This window comes from Tursiops truncatus, chromosome 2 (genome assembly GCF_011762595.2).
Source record: "Tursiops truncatus isolate mTurTru1 chromosome 2, mTurTru1.mat.Y, whole genome shotgun sequence".
NCBI classification, from domain to species: domain Eukaryota; kingdom Metazoa; phylum Chordata; class Mammalia; order Artiodactyla; family Delphinidae; genus Tursiops; species Tursiops truncatus.
This window is the reverse complement of record NC_047035.1, coordinates 13,341,330-13,357,361: the sequence shown is the minus strand read 5'-3', so window position 1 is coordinate 13,357,361 and position 16,032 is coordinate 13,341,330. Positions and strand designations below refer to the sequence as shown.

The window sequence follows — 16,032 nt, the reverse complement described above, 5'->3', positions numbered from 1 at the left end:
ATCAGCTTAGGAAGATTCATGTTATCTAGAGCAGTGGTCCCCAACCTTTTCGGCACCAGGGACCGATTTCATGGAAGACAATTTTTCCATGGACCAGGGGAAGGGGGGGAATGGGGGGATGGTTCAGGCAGCAATGCAAGCAATGGGGAGTGGCAGATGAAGTTTTGCTCACTCGCCACTCACCTCCTGCCGTGTGGCCCAATTCCTAACAGGCAGCGGACAGGTACCCGTCAGGGGCCTGGGGATTGGGGACCACTGATCTAGAATGTATGCAGAATGCCTTTCAAATAATTGTACCCAGAAGACAAACTGATGAAGTATGATAGGGGAAGGTCTCTGGTGGGGACAAAAAAGATTTCAAGGTAATAGGTTATGAACTATGATATAAAAAGGCTAGGCTAGCATAGCTAAACTATTATGATTATTGTTTATTTATTAAAAATTAATATTTTTCTCAAGGAGACAGGCAATCAGCCAATTTTGCAGTTAAGTCCATACTATTTTATAAGCAACATTACTTATTAAACACTACAGTGTTAAAAGATTGTGAAGGAGAATTTAATTGAATGTGAAAATAGTAAAAGCAGTGTGTGCACCATCCTGGCACATAATACGGAGTATTCTTGTGTTTAAGTATCAGCTGATCAAGGAGGCTTCACTGTGCCTTAGAGAGAAAGAACAGGTAACACTGGACAAAAAACTGGTTTCCTTCTAAGGAAGAATCCAAATAGGAACTCAACTGCCAAACCCTCAGGCATTTCTCAATAAACACGAGATTAAATCATGCCTAGCTTTTATTTGCCAATGTTTTATCTTGATCTTATCTGCTTATGATATATAGATAAATTTGTGAGTTAAATGTAAAATTACCAAAGAAATTTTTATTCCCCCATTCTGTATTTTTTCCCATCTCAATTTTGACAAATCTCACAACAAATATCCAAATGTTAGATTTTTAAGAAGAAATACTGCATTGCTAATCATCCAAGTCTATGCTCCCAAGACAGAAAGGAGAATCCCTAGGTGGCAGCCACAAAGAGGATGCTGAAAACCAGAGGTACCCATAGGACCTGGGCCGCGGCAGCACAAAGGAAAGGAAGGGAAGTTGTTTCAGATCCTAGCAATCCAGAAGCTTGAATTTCAATACTTTTATAAGGACAAAAGATGAGGCCCTCGGCTCTAAAGAGGTGGACTGGAATTACTACTCTTGTGTAAACCTTGGAATCTAAGGAAGCTGAACCCTCAGTGAAAGCAAAGTCTAGAAAAAATAAATTCACCCAGTAGCACAGGTTTGTTTCTGTCTGAGCCCTAGATTTAAAAACAAACAAATAAATGTTCCTCTTGTGGAATCAAATCCCTAGGCTTGTGGCTCTTGTAGATTTGGGACCTAAATTTACTCTTTCCTCCATAGTATGGGAAAGTGAGAAAATCTGGTCCAACATGGTGACACTCTGGAACATATGACAGAACCAGAAGAATTCCCACTACTTAGCTGCCTAAGGATTCACACAGATAAAGCACTGGAGTCTCAAAATTACAAATTAGTGAACTATACTGTGCAAATAAAACAGAAGAATTACTTGAAATACTAGAAGAGCAATCTAGAAAAGGCCTAGTATGTTGTAAAAGATGAAAGACATAAAGAAAGGAAAATATCCATAAAACAATATAGCAGCATAGAAAAAACTAGAAAGATATGAAAAAGAATACAATAGAACTGTATAAATGAAAAAATACAATAAAAATAGGCAGACTAAACAGATTAGACACAACTAAAGAGAATCTGTGAAGTATAAGACATATTTGAGATAATTATCCTGAATGTTGCGAGAGTCCCAAGCAGACTAAATAAAAATATACCCATGGGTAGCAAATTTCTATTTTTTAACTTGAGTGATGGTTATAAGAGTGTTTGCTTTATAGTAATAACTCACTAAGCCATACTTTCATTTTGTTTTTGTGTTTTATTTTACAATAAAAAGATACCAAAGACAAAAACCTAGTCCATTCCTAGGTATGTTCATATCCAGCTAAATTATCACTGAATATGCAAGGCAAAATAAAGGCATTTTAAGACAAAGATAGAGTTTACTATTCACTGATCCTTGTTTAAAAAGACATCTAAAGGATGCACTTCAGAAATAAACTGAACTCACAAGAAAAGAGTAAGATGTAAAAAGCAGTAGTGAGCAGAGAAAACAGGTAAACATGTGACAAAATCTAAACAAGTTTTGAATTTATAAAATGAAAATAATAATTACACATAATTAATCTGTGAAATACAACACAAGATGGGACTAAAATAATAAGTAACAATAACATATAAAACGAGATGGATAACTGAAGCTAAAACATTCTAATATTCTTGTAGTGATCATGACAATCATAGACATCATTGTTAATTTTAGACTCTGTTAAGTCGGGGTACAGGCATACTTCGTTTTACTGTGCTTTGCTTTATTGTGTGTTTATCTGTGTTTCACAGATACTGTGCTTTTTACAAATTGAAGACTGTGGCAACCTTGCGACGAGCAAGTCTATTGGTACCATTTTTTCCAACAGCATTTGCTCACTTCTTGTCTCTGTGTTATAGTTTGGTAATTCTCGCAATATTTCCAACTTTTTCATTATTATTATATTTGTTGTGCTAACCTGTGATCAGTAATCTTTGATGTTACTATTGTAATTGTTTTGGGGTGCCATGAACTGGGCCCATATAAGACAGCAAACTTAAATCGATAAATGTTATATGTGATCTGAGACCAACTGGCTGTTCCCCCATCTCTCTCCCTTTCCTCGGGCTCCCCTATTCCCTGAGACACAACAATATAGAAATTAGGCCAATTAATAACCCTACAATGACCCTTATGTGTTCAAGTGAAAGGAAGAGTCACACAGCTCTCACTTTAAATCAAAAACTAAAAATGACTAAGCTTAGAGAGAAAGGCTTGTCAAAAGCCAAGAAGGCCAAAAGGTAGGTCTCTTGCACCAAACAGTTAGCCAAACTGTGAATGCAAAGGAAAAGTTCTTGAAGGAAATTAAAAGTGCTGCTCCAGTGAACACATGAATGATAAGAAAGCGAGATAGCCTTATTGCTGATATGGAGAAAGTTTTAGTAGTCTGGATAGATCAAACCAGCTACAACATTCTCTCAAGTCAAAGCCTAATCCAGAGCAAGGCCCCAACTCTCTTCAAGTCTATGAAGTCCTGAGAGAGACGAGGAAGCTGCAACGGTGAAGCTAGCAAAGGTTGGCTCAGGAGGTTTAAGGAAAGAAGCTGTCTGCGTAACATAAAAGTGCAAGGTGAAGCAGCAGGTGCTGACATAAAAGTTGCAGCAAGGTATCCAGAAGATCTAGCTAAGGTAATGAATGAAGGTGGCTACACTAAACAACAGATTTGCAATGTAGACAAAACAGCCTTCTACTGGAAGAAGATGCCACCTAGGACTTTTCTAGCTGGAGAGGAGAAGTCAGTGCCTGGCATCAAAGCTTCAAAGGATAGGCTGACTCTCTTGTTAGGGGCTAATGCATTTGGTGACTTTAAGTTGAAGCCAGTGCTCATTTACCATTCTGAAAATCCTAGGACCATTAAGTATTATGCTAAATCTACTCTGCCTGTGCTCTTTAAATGAAACAACAAAGCCTAGATGACAGCACATCTGTTTATAACATGGTTTATAGAATATTTTAAGCCTACTGTTTTAAGATCTATTGCTCAGAAAATAAGATTCCTTTCAAAATATTACTGCTCATTGACCACGCACCTTGTCATCCAACAGCTCTGATGGAGATATACAATGAGTTTAATGTCATTTTCATGCCTGCTAATACATTCTGCAGCCCATGGATCAAGGAGTAATTTCAACTTTCAAGCCTTATTATTTAAGAAATACATTTAAGGCTATAGGTGCCATAGACAAGTGATTCCTTTGATGGATCTGGGCAAAGTAAACTGAAACTTTTCTGGAAAGGATTCACCATTCTAGGTGCCATTGAGAACATCTGTGATTCATGGGAAGTGGTTAAAATACCAACATTAACGGGAGTTTGAAAAAAGTTGATTCCAACTCTCCTGGGGGGACTTTGAGGGGTTCAAGACTTCAGTGGAGGAAGTATCTGCAGATATGGTAGAAAAAGCAAAAGAATTAGAATTAGAAGTGGAGCCTGAAGATGTGACTGAATTGCTGCAATTTTATGATAATATTTTAACAGATGGCGAGCTGCTTCTTAGGGATGAGCAAAGAAAGTGGTTTCTTGAGATGAAATCTACTCTTGGTGAAGATGCTGTGAATATTGTTGAAATGACAATAAAGGATTTAGAATGTTACATAAATTTAGTTTATCAAGCAGTGTCAGGATTTAAGAGGTTTCCAGTTTTGAAAGTTCTATTCTGGGTAAAATGCTACCAGACAGCATTGCATGCTACAGAGAAATCATTTGTAAAATGAAGAGTCAACTGATGCAACAAACTTCATTGTTGTCTTATTTTAAGAAATGGCCACAATGAGCCCAACCTTCAGCAACCACCACCCTGATCAGTCAGCAGCCACCAACATGGAGGCAGGATCCTCCACCAGCTAAAAGATTATGATTCACTAAAGGCTCAGGTGGTGGTTAGCATTTTTAGCAATAAAGTATTTTTAAATTAAGGTATGCACTTTTTTTAAGACATAATGCTATTTATAGCATACTTAATAGACTGCAGTTTAGCATAGACATAACCTTTATATGCACTGGGAAACCAAAAAGTTCATGTGACTTGCTTTACTGTGGCGGTCTGAAACTGAACCCACAATAACTCCAAGGTATGCCTGCATAAGTTAAAAATTTCAGGGTAATAACCACTCAAAGAACAGATATAGAATATATATAACTTCTAGACAACTGGAAAAATGAAATAAAGAAATCTTAATCATTTAAATAGAAGAGAGGAAAGAAGGGGAAAAAAGCAAAGAGAAATTATGATAAAGAGAAACACACAGCAAGATATGAGAAATAAATAAAACTATATCAGCAGTCATAATATACAGATTTAACTCACCAGTTAAAAGATAGAAACTCTCTGGATCAAAAACAAAATCCAGTTATATGTTATTTACAAAAGGCACACCTAAAACATAATAACAAAGAAATATTGAAAGTAAAGAGATAGAAAAAGATATATCAGACCAGCATTAACCAACAGAAAGCTGGAATATCTTTATTAATAGCAGGAAAATGAACTTTAAGGCAAAAAAAATTATTAAAATTAAGCAGGGTCACTACATAATAATAAAAGGAACATTTCACTAGAAAATAACACTATTCCAAGACTAACACAATCAAATATTTTTGAAGAATCTTAAACCACCTAAAGCAAAAATGGTGAGATTTCCAAGAAGAAACGGACAAATCCGCAATCATAGTGGGCACTTTAACATACCTCTTTTATAACTGACTGATCAAGCAGGAAAATAATTGGTGAAGCTATGGAAGATATGCATGATGTTCACGAAAATATATAAAATTTGATATCTAACAGTTAGAGAATGACTATACAGTCTTTTCAAGTGTTCATGGCACATTTACAAAAGTTAACCAAATAACAGGTCACAAAGCAAATCTCAAAAACCACAGAAATAAAACCATATATGTTTTCTTGTCCAAACAGAAACCAATAAAACTAAACATTTACAAAAAGGTAGCTCAAAAATCCTATATACATGAAAACTTAAGAACCCATTTTTAAATAATTCATGGCCCAAGGTAAAAAACCACAACAAATAACAGTAAAAATGCTATATATTATAACTTGCGAGATACATCTAAAGCTGTTCTTAGAAATTCAGTTTTATTAAAAAAAGAATGATTAAATATTAGTGAGCTGGATGTCCAACTCAAAAGTTTAATAAAAGAATACAAAAGAAACTAACAGAAAGTAAAAGGAATGAAGTAATAAAGGAAGATCATCAAAGAAATAGAAAAATTGAGAGGCTTGGTAAAAGCTGTTTCTGGAAAAAGACTAATAAAATGGAGAAATCTCTAGCAAATTGAGCAAGAGGAGGAAAGTTACAAATCAGCAATATTAGTCATTTAAAAGGAAACATTACTACAGTTACAATACAGATTAAAAACTAAAGCACTTCTATGAATAATATGATGCCAAAGAATTTAAAAACAAAAATATAACATTTTCTATAAGAACATAACTTACCAACACTGACTCAAGAAAAAATTGAAAACTTGCATATAACTATAAATATTTTTAAAAAATTAAATCAGTATTTGAAAAGCCACTCATATGCACCTAGAAGGGAAAAAAAAGAAAAAAATACACGCTGATAGCTAGAAGTGCATTCAGAGGAAACCTTCAGAGGAACTATCTTATATAAACTATTCCAAATTACTTTCATGATGTTAGTATAATCATGATGCCAAAATCAGACAAATACAATATTAGAAAGGAAAATTACAGGTCAACTTAGACAATAAAATCTTAAATAAAATATTAGCAAACAAAATCCAGCAATATATTAAAAATATATGTCACAGAAAGTAAAGTTTATTCCAAGAATTGAAAGATGGCTTAACATTGAAAAAGAAAAAACCTATTAATGTAACACACACCACTAGGTGATTAAAGAAAAAACCATAAGAATTTCCTTGTATCAATATACTAAGAATATAATTTATCTATCAAAAACCTAGAGCAGATACCATACTAAATGGCTAAAACCTAAAACACATGGCCTTAAAGTAAAAAGCAAGGATATATACATATAAAACTTAGTAGACAGAGCAACAAAACCAAACCAAACCACACATCCCCAAACACACACAAAATAAAAAGTATGAGAATCAAAAAGATACAAAGCCATCATTACTTACAAATACTAGTTCTGATTTTTCTTTTAATATAGTCATCTACATAAAAAATCCAAGTGAACCTGTAAATTAGTGGAACTAATATGAATTCACCAATATTGCTATGTACAAGATCAACAACATTCCTATGCTTTGCCAAGAAAAACAGATATTCTAATTTTTGTCAATAGGAACAAAATAAGTTAATAGAAATAAATCTAATAATATATGTATAAATCATTAAAAAAATTAGAAAATATTATTGAAAGACATAAAAGACAAGGAAATAAATGGGAAAATATGAATATTTATGCAAATTTGTGTTGTTAGATTCAATATCCAAAGATCACAGTTTTCTCCAAATTAATTTATAAATTCAATACACAATGAGGAACAAAAGATCAAGAATAGCAAAGACAGTGAAGAGGCAGGAGGAAGGTCAGGGGAAATAAGGAGAGAATGACAGCATAAGAGTGAAGAGGGGAGGGCTTCCCTGGTGGCGCAGTGGTTGAGAGTCCGCCTGCCGATGCAGGGGACACGGGTTTGTGCCCCAGTCCGGGAGGATCCCGCATGCCACGGAGTGGCTGGGCCCGTGAGCCATGGCCGCTGAGCCTGTGCATCCGGAGCCTGTGCTCCGCAACGGGAGAGGCCACAACAGTGAGAGGCCCGCGTACCACAGAAAAAAAAAAAAAGTGAAGAGGGGAAACATCTCACCTTTCCAGATTAAAGACATACCGTAAGGCTATGGCCCTTCAGATTTTTCAGTTTTGACTCAGGGAGAGGCAAGGCGACAAAAGGAATTGAATGAAGAGCCTAGAAGTAGACTCACAAGCATGCATAGGAATTTGGCATATGACAAAGTTGCTTTTCAAATCAGTAGGGAAGGGATTAACTGACTATTCAATGAATAGTTCAGTCAACTGGGTTATCTATATAAAAAGAGAAAAAAATAAGATCCCCACCTCACACATATATATAAATTAATTCCTAATAAATTAAAGATTTCAATATGCTAATTTCGAAAAGAAAACAAAAGAGAATATCTTAGTTCATTGAGACAGGAATGGATTTCATTTTAAAAGATTCAAAGAAATCAACAACTTAACTTTACACCTCAAGGAACTAGAAAAAGAAGAATAAACTAAACCAAAAGTTAGCAGAAGGAAAGAAATGATAAAGATTGAAGCAGAAATAAATGAAACAGAACAGAAAAAAATTAGCAAAACTTAGATTTTTGAAAAGATAAACAAAACTGACAAACTCTTGGCTAGATTAAGAAAAAGAGAGAGAAGATTCAACTAAAATCAGAAATTAAAGAGAAGACCTTAAAGAAACTAAATTATATACCAACAAATTGAATAATTTCGAATGGATAAATTCCTAGAAACATACAATCTACCAGGACTGAATCATGAATAGAAAATTTGAACAGACTCTTCATCAGTAAGGACACTGAATTAGTAATCAGAAATCTCCCAACAAAGAAAAGGCCAGGACCAGATGGCTTACTGGACATTCTTAAAAAACATTTAAAGAAGTAGTAGGACCATTCCTCCTCAAACTTTCCCTAAAACACTGAAGAGAACACTTCGAAACTAATTTTATGAGACCAACATTACCCTGATACCAAAGCCAGGGAAAGATACTAAAAGAAAAGAAAATACAGCCCAATATTCTTGATGAAAACTGATGTAAAAGTCCTCAGCAAAATGCTAGCAAACTGGGAGTGGGCTCCTGCGCGGGAGTCCATGTGGGCGCCGGCACCGTGGGGAGCAGCATGGGGTGGCCATGGTGGAGCTGTAGCAGCTCTGGGTGTAGGAGGCGGTGGACTCTAAGGTGAAGAGTCTGGAGAGAGAACATCTGGAAGATTCAGGGCCTTATGTTCCGGTGCAGCGCCGGCTGTTGTGAGGACAGCCAGGTGTCCATGCAGCAAGTGCACCAATGCATTGAGCACTGCCATGCACCTCTGGCTCAAGCCCAGGCCCTGGTGACCAGTGAGTTGGAGAAGTTCCAGGACCACCTGGCCGGGTGCACCATCCATTGCAACAACAAAGCCAAAGATTCAATAGATGCGGGGAGTAAAGAGCTTCAGGTGAAGCGGCAGCTGGAGAGTTGCGTGACCACGTGTGTGGATGACCACATGAACCTCATCCCAACCATGACCAAGAAGATGAAGGAGTCTCTCTCATCCACTGAGAAACAGATGTCTGCTATTGGCCATTGGGGCTGAAGGAAGGAATCTATTTAAAAGAGGAATGGGGATTTGGGTTTTCTAAGGAAAGTTTATGAATGAGGAAATTAAGGATGGCAGCAAGTTTAAGGCCTATGTCACTTGCCTCTGGACACTGGTTCCTTTGTGTTTGAATCCTAGAAACTGAAAAAACCTGGTGCTAAAATTTGGGTCAGAGATAGCACAGGAGAGTTTTTGTGAGCCTGAATTTCATGTGGCCAGGGCTTATCCTGGCAACAGGGAGTCTCCCTTGTAGCAAACCAGAGCCCTCCAAGGTACCACATTCTCTTAGTACACAGATACCAACAGGCTGGCAGGTTCATCTGACCTGCTTATGATCTGGTGGAGTGTGAGGAGAGGTGTTTCTATTTGTTGCCAGACTCCTGTTTGCCAGAAGGATTGCTACAACATTTTCCATAAACTGGAAATAAAACAAAATCCAGGAGGTCACTAATTTAGAAGGGGAAAGGGGGCTTCTGGGGATTTGTTTTGCTTGGTTTTGTTTTTTGTTGTTTTTGTTTTTTTGCGGTACGGGGGCCTCTCACTGTTGTGGCCTCTCCTGTTGCGGAGCACAGGCTCCGGACGCGCAGGCTCAGCGGCCATGGCTCACGGGCCCAGCCGCTCCGTGGCATGTGGGATCTTCCCAGACCGGGGCACAAACCCGTGTCCCCTGCATCGGCAGGCGAACTCTCAACCACTGTGCCACCAGGGAAGCCCAGTTTTGTTTTATATACAAGGGCATGAAGTTACTTTAAAGATGTAGAGTTGGGAGAGGTAGTTTGGATAAAAACTTTGAAAGGGTTCTTTCTGGCCATCAAGATGTGGATGCGCATTTCTTAAAATTCTCACACATTACATCTTTCAGCCTGGAGATGCTGCAAAATGTAAGAAGCGCTATCACACTGGTAGGGGAACCGAACCTTCCCTCTAACTGGCAGCCATGATGAGCCCTGAGGCTGTCGGCAGCAGAGTCAGCAGAGAGACAAGACAATCTTGCAGTGACACTCACCCTTGAAGGGAAAGGGGATTTTGACTGTGCTATATGCTAGTATTCAGGAATGAACAGCGAAAGGGAATGTTAGCTGCTTAATTAAGAGAGTTATGAAGTACTGGCTTTGGAAAAATCTGGTTTTCATAAAACAAAATAGAATGAAAGCCTAAACCCAGTATTGCTTACTTTGCCCCCTGTAATAACAGAGCTCTGTTGAAACGATCCCTTGGCAACACGAAGGTCAGAGGAGAAAAAGAAAGCAACTCAGGGGCAAGCTATAACTCCTTTAGAGCAAAAAAACGGGACAGCCCTTCATTACCAAATACCACTTTTGCGACATGCGTTGTTCTCGCCCCAGTTCTGGCACCTTATCATTTTATCAAGGACCTCGTTGTGTTTTTACCAACTTATTACTTGAAATGATAATATAGCCTGTCTGTTTGCTATTTCAAGACTGTGATATATTTTCCTAGTGGTTTGGTTTTAAACATAAATAAGACTTAATTTTTCTTCCAAAAAAAAAATGCTAGCAAACTGAATTCAACAGCACATAAAAAGGATTATACACCATGACCAAGTGAGATCTTGGAATGAAAGAACGGTTCAAGATTCAAAAAAATCAATGTAATACACCACATTAACAGAATGAAGGACAAAAACCACATGATCATCTCAACTGATACAGAAAAAGCATTTGACAAAATTCAATACCTTTTCATGATAAAAGAAAGCACTTAACAACAAGCTAGGAATAGAATGAAACTACCTCAACATAACAAAACCAGGTATGAAAAGCCCACAGCAAACATCATACTCAATGGTGAAAAACTGAAAGCTTTCCTCTCAGATGAGTAACAAGGTAAGGATGCGCCCTCTCACCATTTCTATTCAACATAGCGCTGAATGTCTTACCCAGAGCAGTTAGGCAAGAAAAAGAAATAAAAGACATCCGAATTGGAAAGGAAGAAGTAAGATTATGTCTGCTTGCAGATAATATGATCTTATATGTAAAAAACCCTAAAGATTTCACACACAAAAAACTCGTTAGAACTAATAAGAGAACCAGCAATATTACAAGATACAAAATTAACATGCAAAAATTAGTTATGGAACTTCCCTGCTGGTGCGGTGGTTAAGAATCTGCCTGCCAATGCAGGGGACAAGGGTTCGAGCCCTGGTCCCGGAAGATCCCACATGCCGTGGAGCAACTAAGCCCGTGCACCACAACTACTGAAGCCTGCACGCCTAGAGCGCATGCTCTGCAACAAGAGAAGCCACCACAATGTGAAGCACGTGTACCGCAACGAAGAGTAGCCCCCACTCACCGCAACTAGAGAAAGCCCGTGCGCAGCAATGAAGACCCAACGCAGCCAAAAATAAATAAATAAAATTAATTAAAAAAAATTAGTTATGTTTCTATACACTAACAATGAACAATACCAAAAGGAAATTAAGGGGGGAAAATCCCATTTAAAATAAGCATCAAAAATAATAAAATACTTAGAAGTTAACTTGACCAAGGGGTCAAAAGACTTGGAGAATTAAAATTACAAAATATTGGGCTTCCCTGGTGGAGCAGTGGTTGAGAGTCTGCCTGCCGATGCAGGGGACACGGGTTCGTGCCCCGGTCCAGGAAGATCCCACATGCCGCAGAGCCGCTGTGCCCGTGAGCCATGGCCGCTGAGCCTGCGCATCTGGAGCCTGTTGCTCCGCGATGGGAGAGGCCACAACAATGAGAGGCCCGCGTACCCCCCCCCAAAAAAATTACAAAATATTATGAAAGAAATTTAAAAAGACACAAATAAATGGAAAGACACCCCATGCTCATGGACTGGAAGACAATATTGTTAAAACGTCCACACTACCCAAAGTGATCTAGAGAGTCAACATAATCCCTATCAAAATCCCAATAACCTTTTTGTACAAATAGAAAAAAAATCTTAAAATGCATATGGAATCTCAAAGGACCCTTAATAGCCAAAACAATCTTGAAAAAGAAGAACAAAGTTGGAGGTCTCACACTTCCTGATTTCAAAACGTATTACAAAACTACAGCAATCAGAACATTTTTGACTTAAATAAAGACAAACATACAGACCAATGGAACAGAGTAAAGAGCTCAGAAATAAATCTTTATGCACATGGTCAAATGATCTTTGACAAGGGTGCCAATGGGGAAAGGACAGGCTCTTCAACGAATGATGCTGAGAAAACTGAATATTCATACACACACAAAAATAAAGTTGGATCTTACCTTACCCCAAATACAAAAATTAACTCAAAGTGAACTGAAGATCTAAATGTAAAACCTAAAACTATAAAACTACTAGAAGAAAACATAGGGGGAAAGCTTCATGACGCTGGATTTGGCAGTGATTTCTTGGGTCTGACACCAAAAGCACAGCAACAAAAGCAAAAACAGACAAATGGGTCGACATTAAAATTTAAAACTTCCGGGCTTCCCTGGTGACGCAGTGGTTGAGAGTCCACCTGCCGATGCAGGGGACACGGGTTCGTGCCCCGGTCTGGGAAGATCCCACATGCCGTGGAGCGGCTAGGCCCGTGAGCCATGGCCACTGAGCCTGCGCGTCCAGAGCCTGTGCTCCGGGAGAGGCCACAACAGTGAGAAGCCCACGTAACGCAAAAAAAAAAAAAAAAAAAAAAAAAAATTTAAAACTTCCTTGCATCAAAGGAAACAAGCAAAGTAAAAAGACAACCTACAGAATGGGAGAAAAAGTTTGCAAACCATATATCTGATAGGGGGTTAATATCCAGAATATATAAAGAACTCCTACAACTCAACAACAAAAAAGCAAATAAATTTGATTAAAAAATAGGCAAAGGACTTCAATACACGTTCATCCAAAGATGGTATACAAATGGCTAATAAGCATATAAAAAGATGACTCAACATCACTAGTCATTACAGAAATGCAAATTAAAACTATGAGATATCACTTCATGCTCATTAGGAGGGCCACAATCAAAAAAGCAGAAATAACAAGTATAGGTGAGGATGTGGAGAAATTGGAACACTTGTGCTCTGTTAATGGGAATGTAAAATGGTGCAGCTTCTATGGAAAACAGTATGAAGGTTCCTCAAAAAATTAAAAATAGAATTGTCACATGATCCAGCAATTCCACTTCTGGGCATATATGCAAAAGAATTGAAAGAATGACCTCAAAGAGATACTTGTACACTCACGTTCACTGCAGCATTACTCACAACAGCCAATAAGTAAAAGCAACTCAAGTGTCCATCAGTGGATGAATGGATAAACAAAATGTGGTACATACATACAATGAAATATTATTCAGTCTTATAAAAAGATGGAAATCCTGTCTCATGCCACAACATGGATAAACACTGAGGACATTATCCTAACTGAAGTAAGTAGTCACAAAAAGATAAATCCTGCATGATTCCACGTATATTAGGTATCTAAAATAGTCAAACTCATAGAAACAGAAAGAGGAATGGTGGTTGCCAGGGGCTAGGAGGAGGGGAAGATGGGGAGTTGTTGTTCAATGGGTACAGAGTTTAGTTTTGCAAGATGAAAAAGTTCTAGAGATCTGTTGCATAAAAAATGTGAATACAGTTAACACTACTGAACTGTACACTTAAAAACGATTAAGATGATAATTTTTACATTATGTGTATTTTGCCACAATTTAAAATTTTTTTAAAGATTCAAAGAATATAAATCTTAAGAGCGGTAAATTTGATTATATTAAAATGTCAAATCTGATAATGGCAAAAACACCATTAATCACATTAAAGACAAGTAAAAGATCTAAAAAAGAAATTCACAAAGTGCATAATTATCAAGGATGGGTAGCTGGAATATTTAAAGAACTCCAACAAACCAATAACATCAGAAAAAAATTGCAACACTGTGATAGAGAAAACAAGAAACCAATGTACCTCAGAAGCAGAATGGATAAATAAACTAGATAATTCATATAAAAGAATATTATAGAGCAGCAAAAATGAATGAAACAGATTCCTATTTATCAGCTTGAATAAATTTTAAAAATAAGTCAAATAAAAAACAATCTGCAATATAATATGCCATTTATGTACATTTTAGAAACACAAGCTAACAGTATATATTGTTTATGGATGTAATACATAAAGTTAGGATACTAAAACAAGATTAAATTCAATCCACCATCCACTCTTTGCCTGCACCTGTGCTGCTAAATGTGGTTTTAAGAAAACCATTTTTTCTATATTTGTGGCTGACAATATATCTATCCCCAGTCTCTCTCTTCTTAGGTTTAAATTGAGCCAATGCTCAATTTTCAGTCCGTGTCTTACTTGACCTAACAACAGTATTTGATATAGTTGATCATTTTTCATCCCTGAAACACTTCTTCACTTAGCTTCCGGGGACAACACACTTGCCTGTTTTCTTCCCAACCTCCTCATCCCTTTTTCTCAGTCTCCTTTGCTGGTTTATCTTCCTCTCTTGACTCTCTTAATGTTGGAATAACTAGAGTTTATACCTTTGTCGTTTTTTCTTTTCTATCTATACTTAACTCTGTTGGTATTCTCATTCATTTTCATGATTTTAAATACTACTTATATATTGGCAAATTCCAAATTCCTATCTCTAGATGAGACTTCTCTCCCAAATTCCACATTTATATATCCTACTGCCTATTAAACATCTCTGTATGTCTAACAGACATCTCAGACTCAACTGGTTCAACTGCACTCCTCCAGCCACCCAAAACCTCCCCATCGGCATATTAGTTGACAGCAACTTCATCCCTCCAGCTGTTCTGGCCCCAAACCTTGGAGCTACTGTTGATTCCTCTTGTTCTCTCACACCCTATATTCAAGCCATCAGGAAATTTCATTAGCGCTAATGTCAAAATATATCTAAAATCTGACTATGTCTTCCAACCTCCTCTGCTACCCCATGGTCTAAATCAATGCCATCTCTTGGGGTTAATGCAACAGCTTCCTAACTGGTCTCCAAGTTTCCAGATTTGTCCCACTACAGGACCATCATGCTTGGCAAACAGAATCTTTTTAGATAACTCAGGCCTTGTCATCTTCTACGTAAAGCTCTCCAGTGGCTCCCGTTTCACACGGAGGACCCATAGTCCTTACAGTGGTCTCCCATGCCCTCCACGATCTGCACAGTCCTTCCTCCAGATGACCACCTCCACATCCTTCTTTCCCACTACTCTATCCTCACTCACTCTACACACCCACACTTACCTCCTTTTTGTTCACAAACAGCCCAGGCATATTCCCACCCGAGGGCCTCAACACTGGCTGATCCCTCGACCTAGAAATCTCTTTCCTGGATATTGATATGGCTCATGCTCTCTCCAAGTCTTGACTCAACTGTCACCTTCTTAGTGAAGCCTTTCCTGATCACCTGATTTAAAAGTCCAAGCTGCTCTCACCCTGCTACTTCCTATCTCTCTTTCCTCCTGTACTTGTCTTTGTGTCAATTACCATTATCTAACATAGTCCATACATATTTTACTTGTTTATTTGTTATTATCTGCCTAGGGGGGAAATTTTTGTCTATTTTGTTAATTGCTGGATTCCAACACCTAGATAGAACAGTGCCTGGATCACAGTAGATGTTCTCTCAATATTTGCTGAATGAATGGGAAAAAAACCACAAATTGTCCATAACTGTATATGTGAATAGTGGTGCACAGATTCTGCTATATCATTTGCTGTATTTTTATTACATTTGAAATATTGTATAATATAAAACATTTAAAAAGAAATTTGGAAAGTATAAACATTTATTAATCACATTTATGCAATGTTAGTATTCCAGGGTGTCTCTTGCTAAATTCCCCTTATGGGTTTGAAAGTCCCTGACACTTAGAAAATAGATTAAAATAATCTATTTATAGGTTTATATATTGTTTATAGATTAATATATCCTATATTAATATAGAATATGATGGCTAAATATTGTTTTCAAGTAAAC

The 16,032-nt window shown here is 37.4% G+C and overlaps 1 protein-coding gene and 1 pseudogene across 7 annotated transcripts in view; one reads left to right on the top strand and one right to left on the bottom strand.

Moving 5' to 3' along the window:
• The window catches only part of RPS6KA5 (ribosomal protein S6 kinase A5), a 181,935-nt gene that overhangs the window by 48,805 nt on the left and 117,098 nt on the right, over positions 1-16,032 (bottom strand). The window lies entirely within an intron of this gene.
• On the top strand, positions 8,631-9,072 carry LOC117311174 (protein FAM136A pseudogene; annotated as a pseudogene).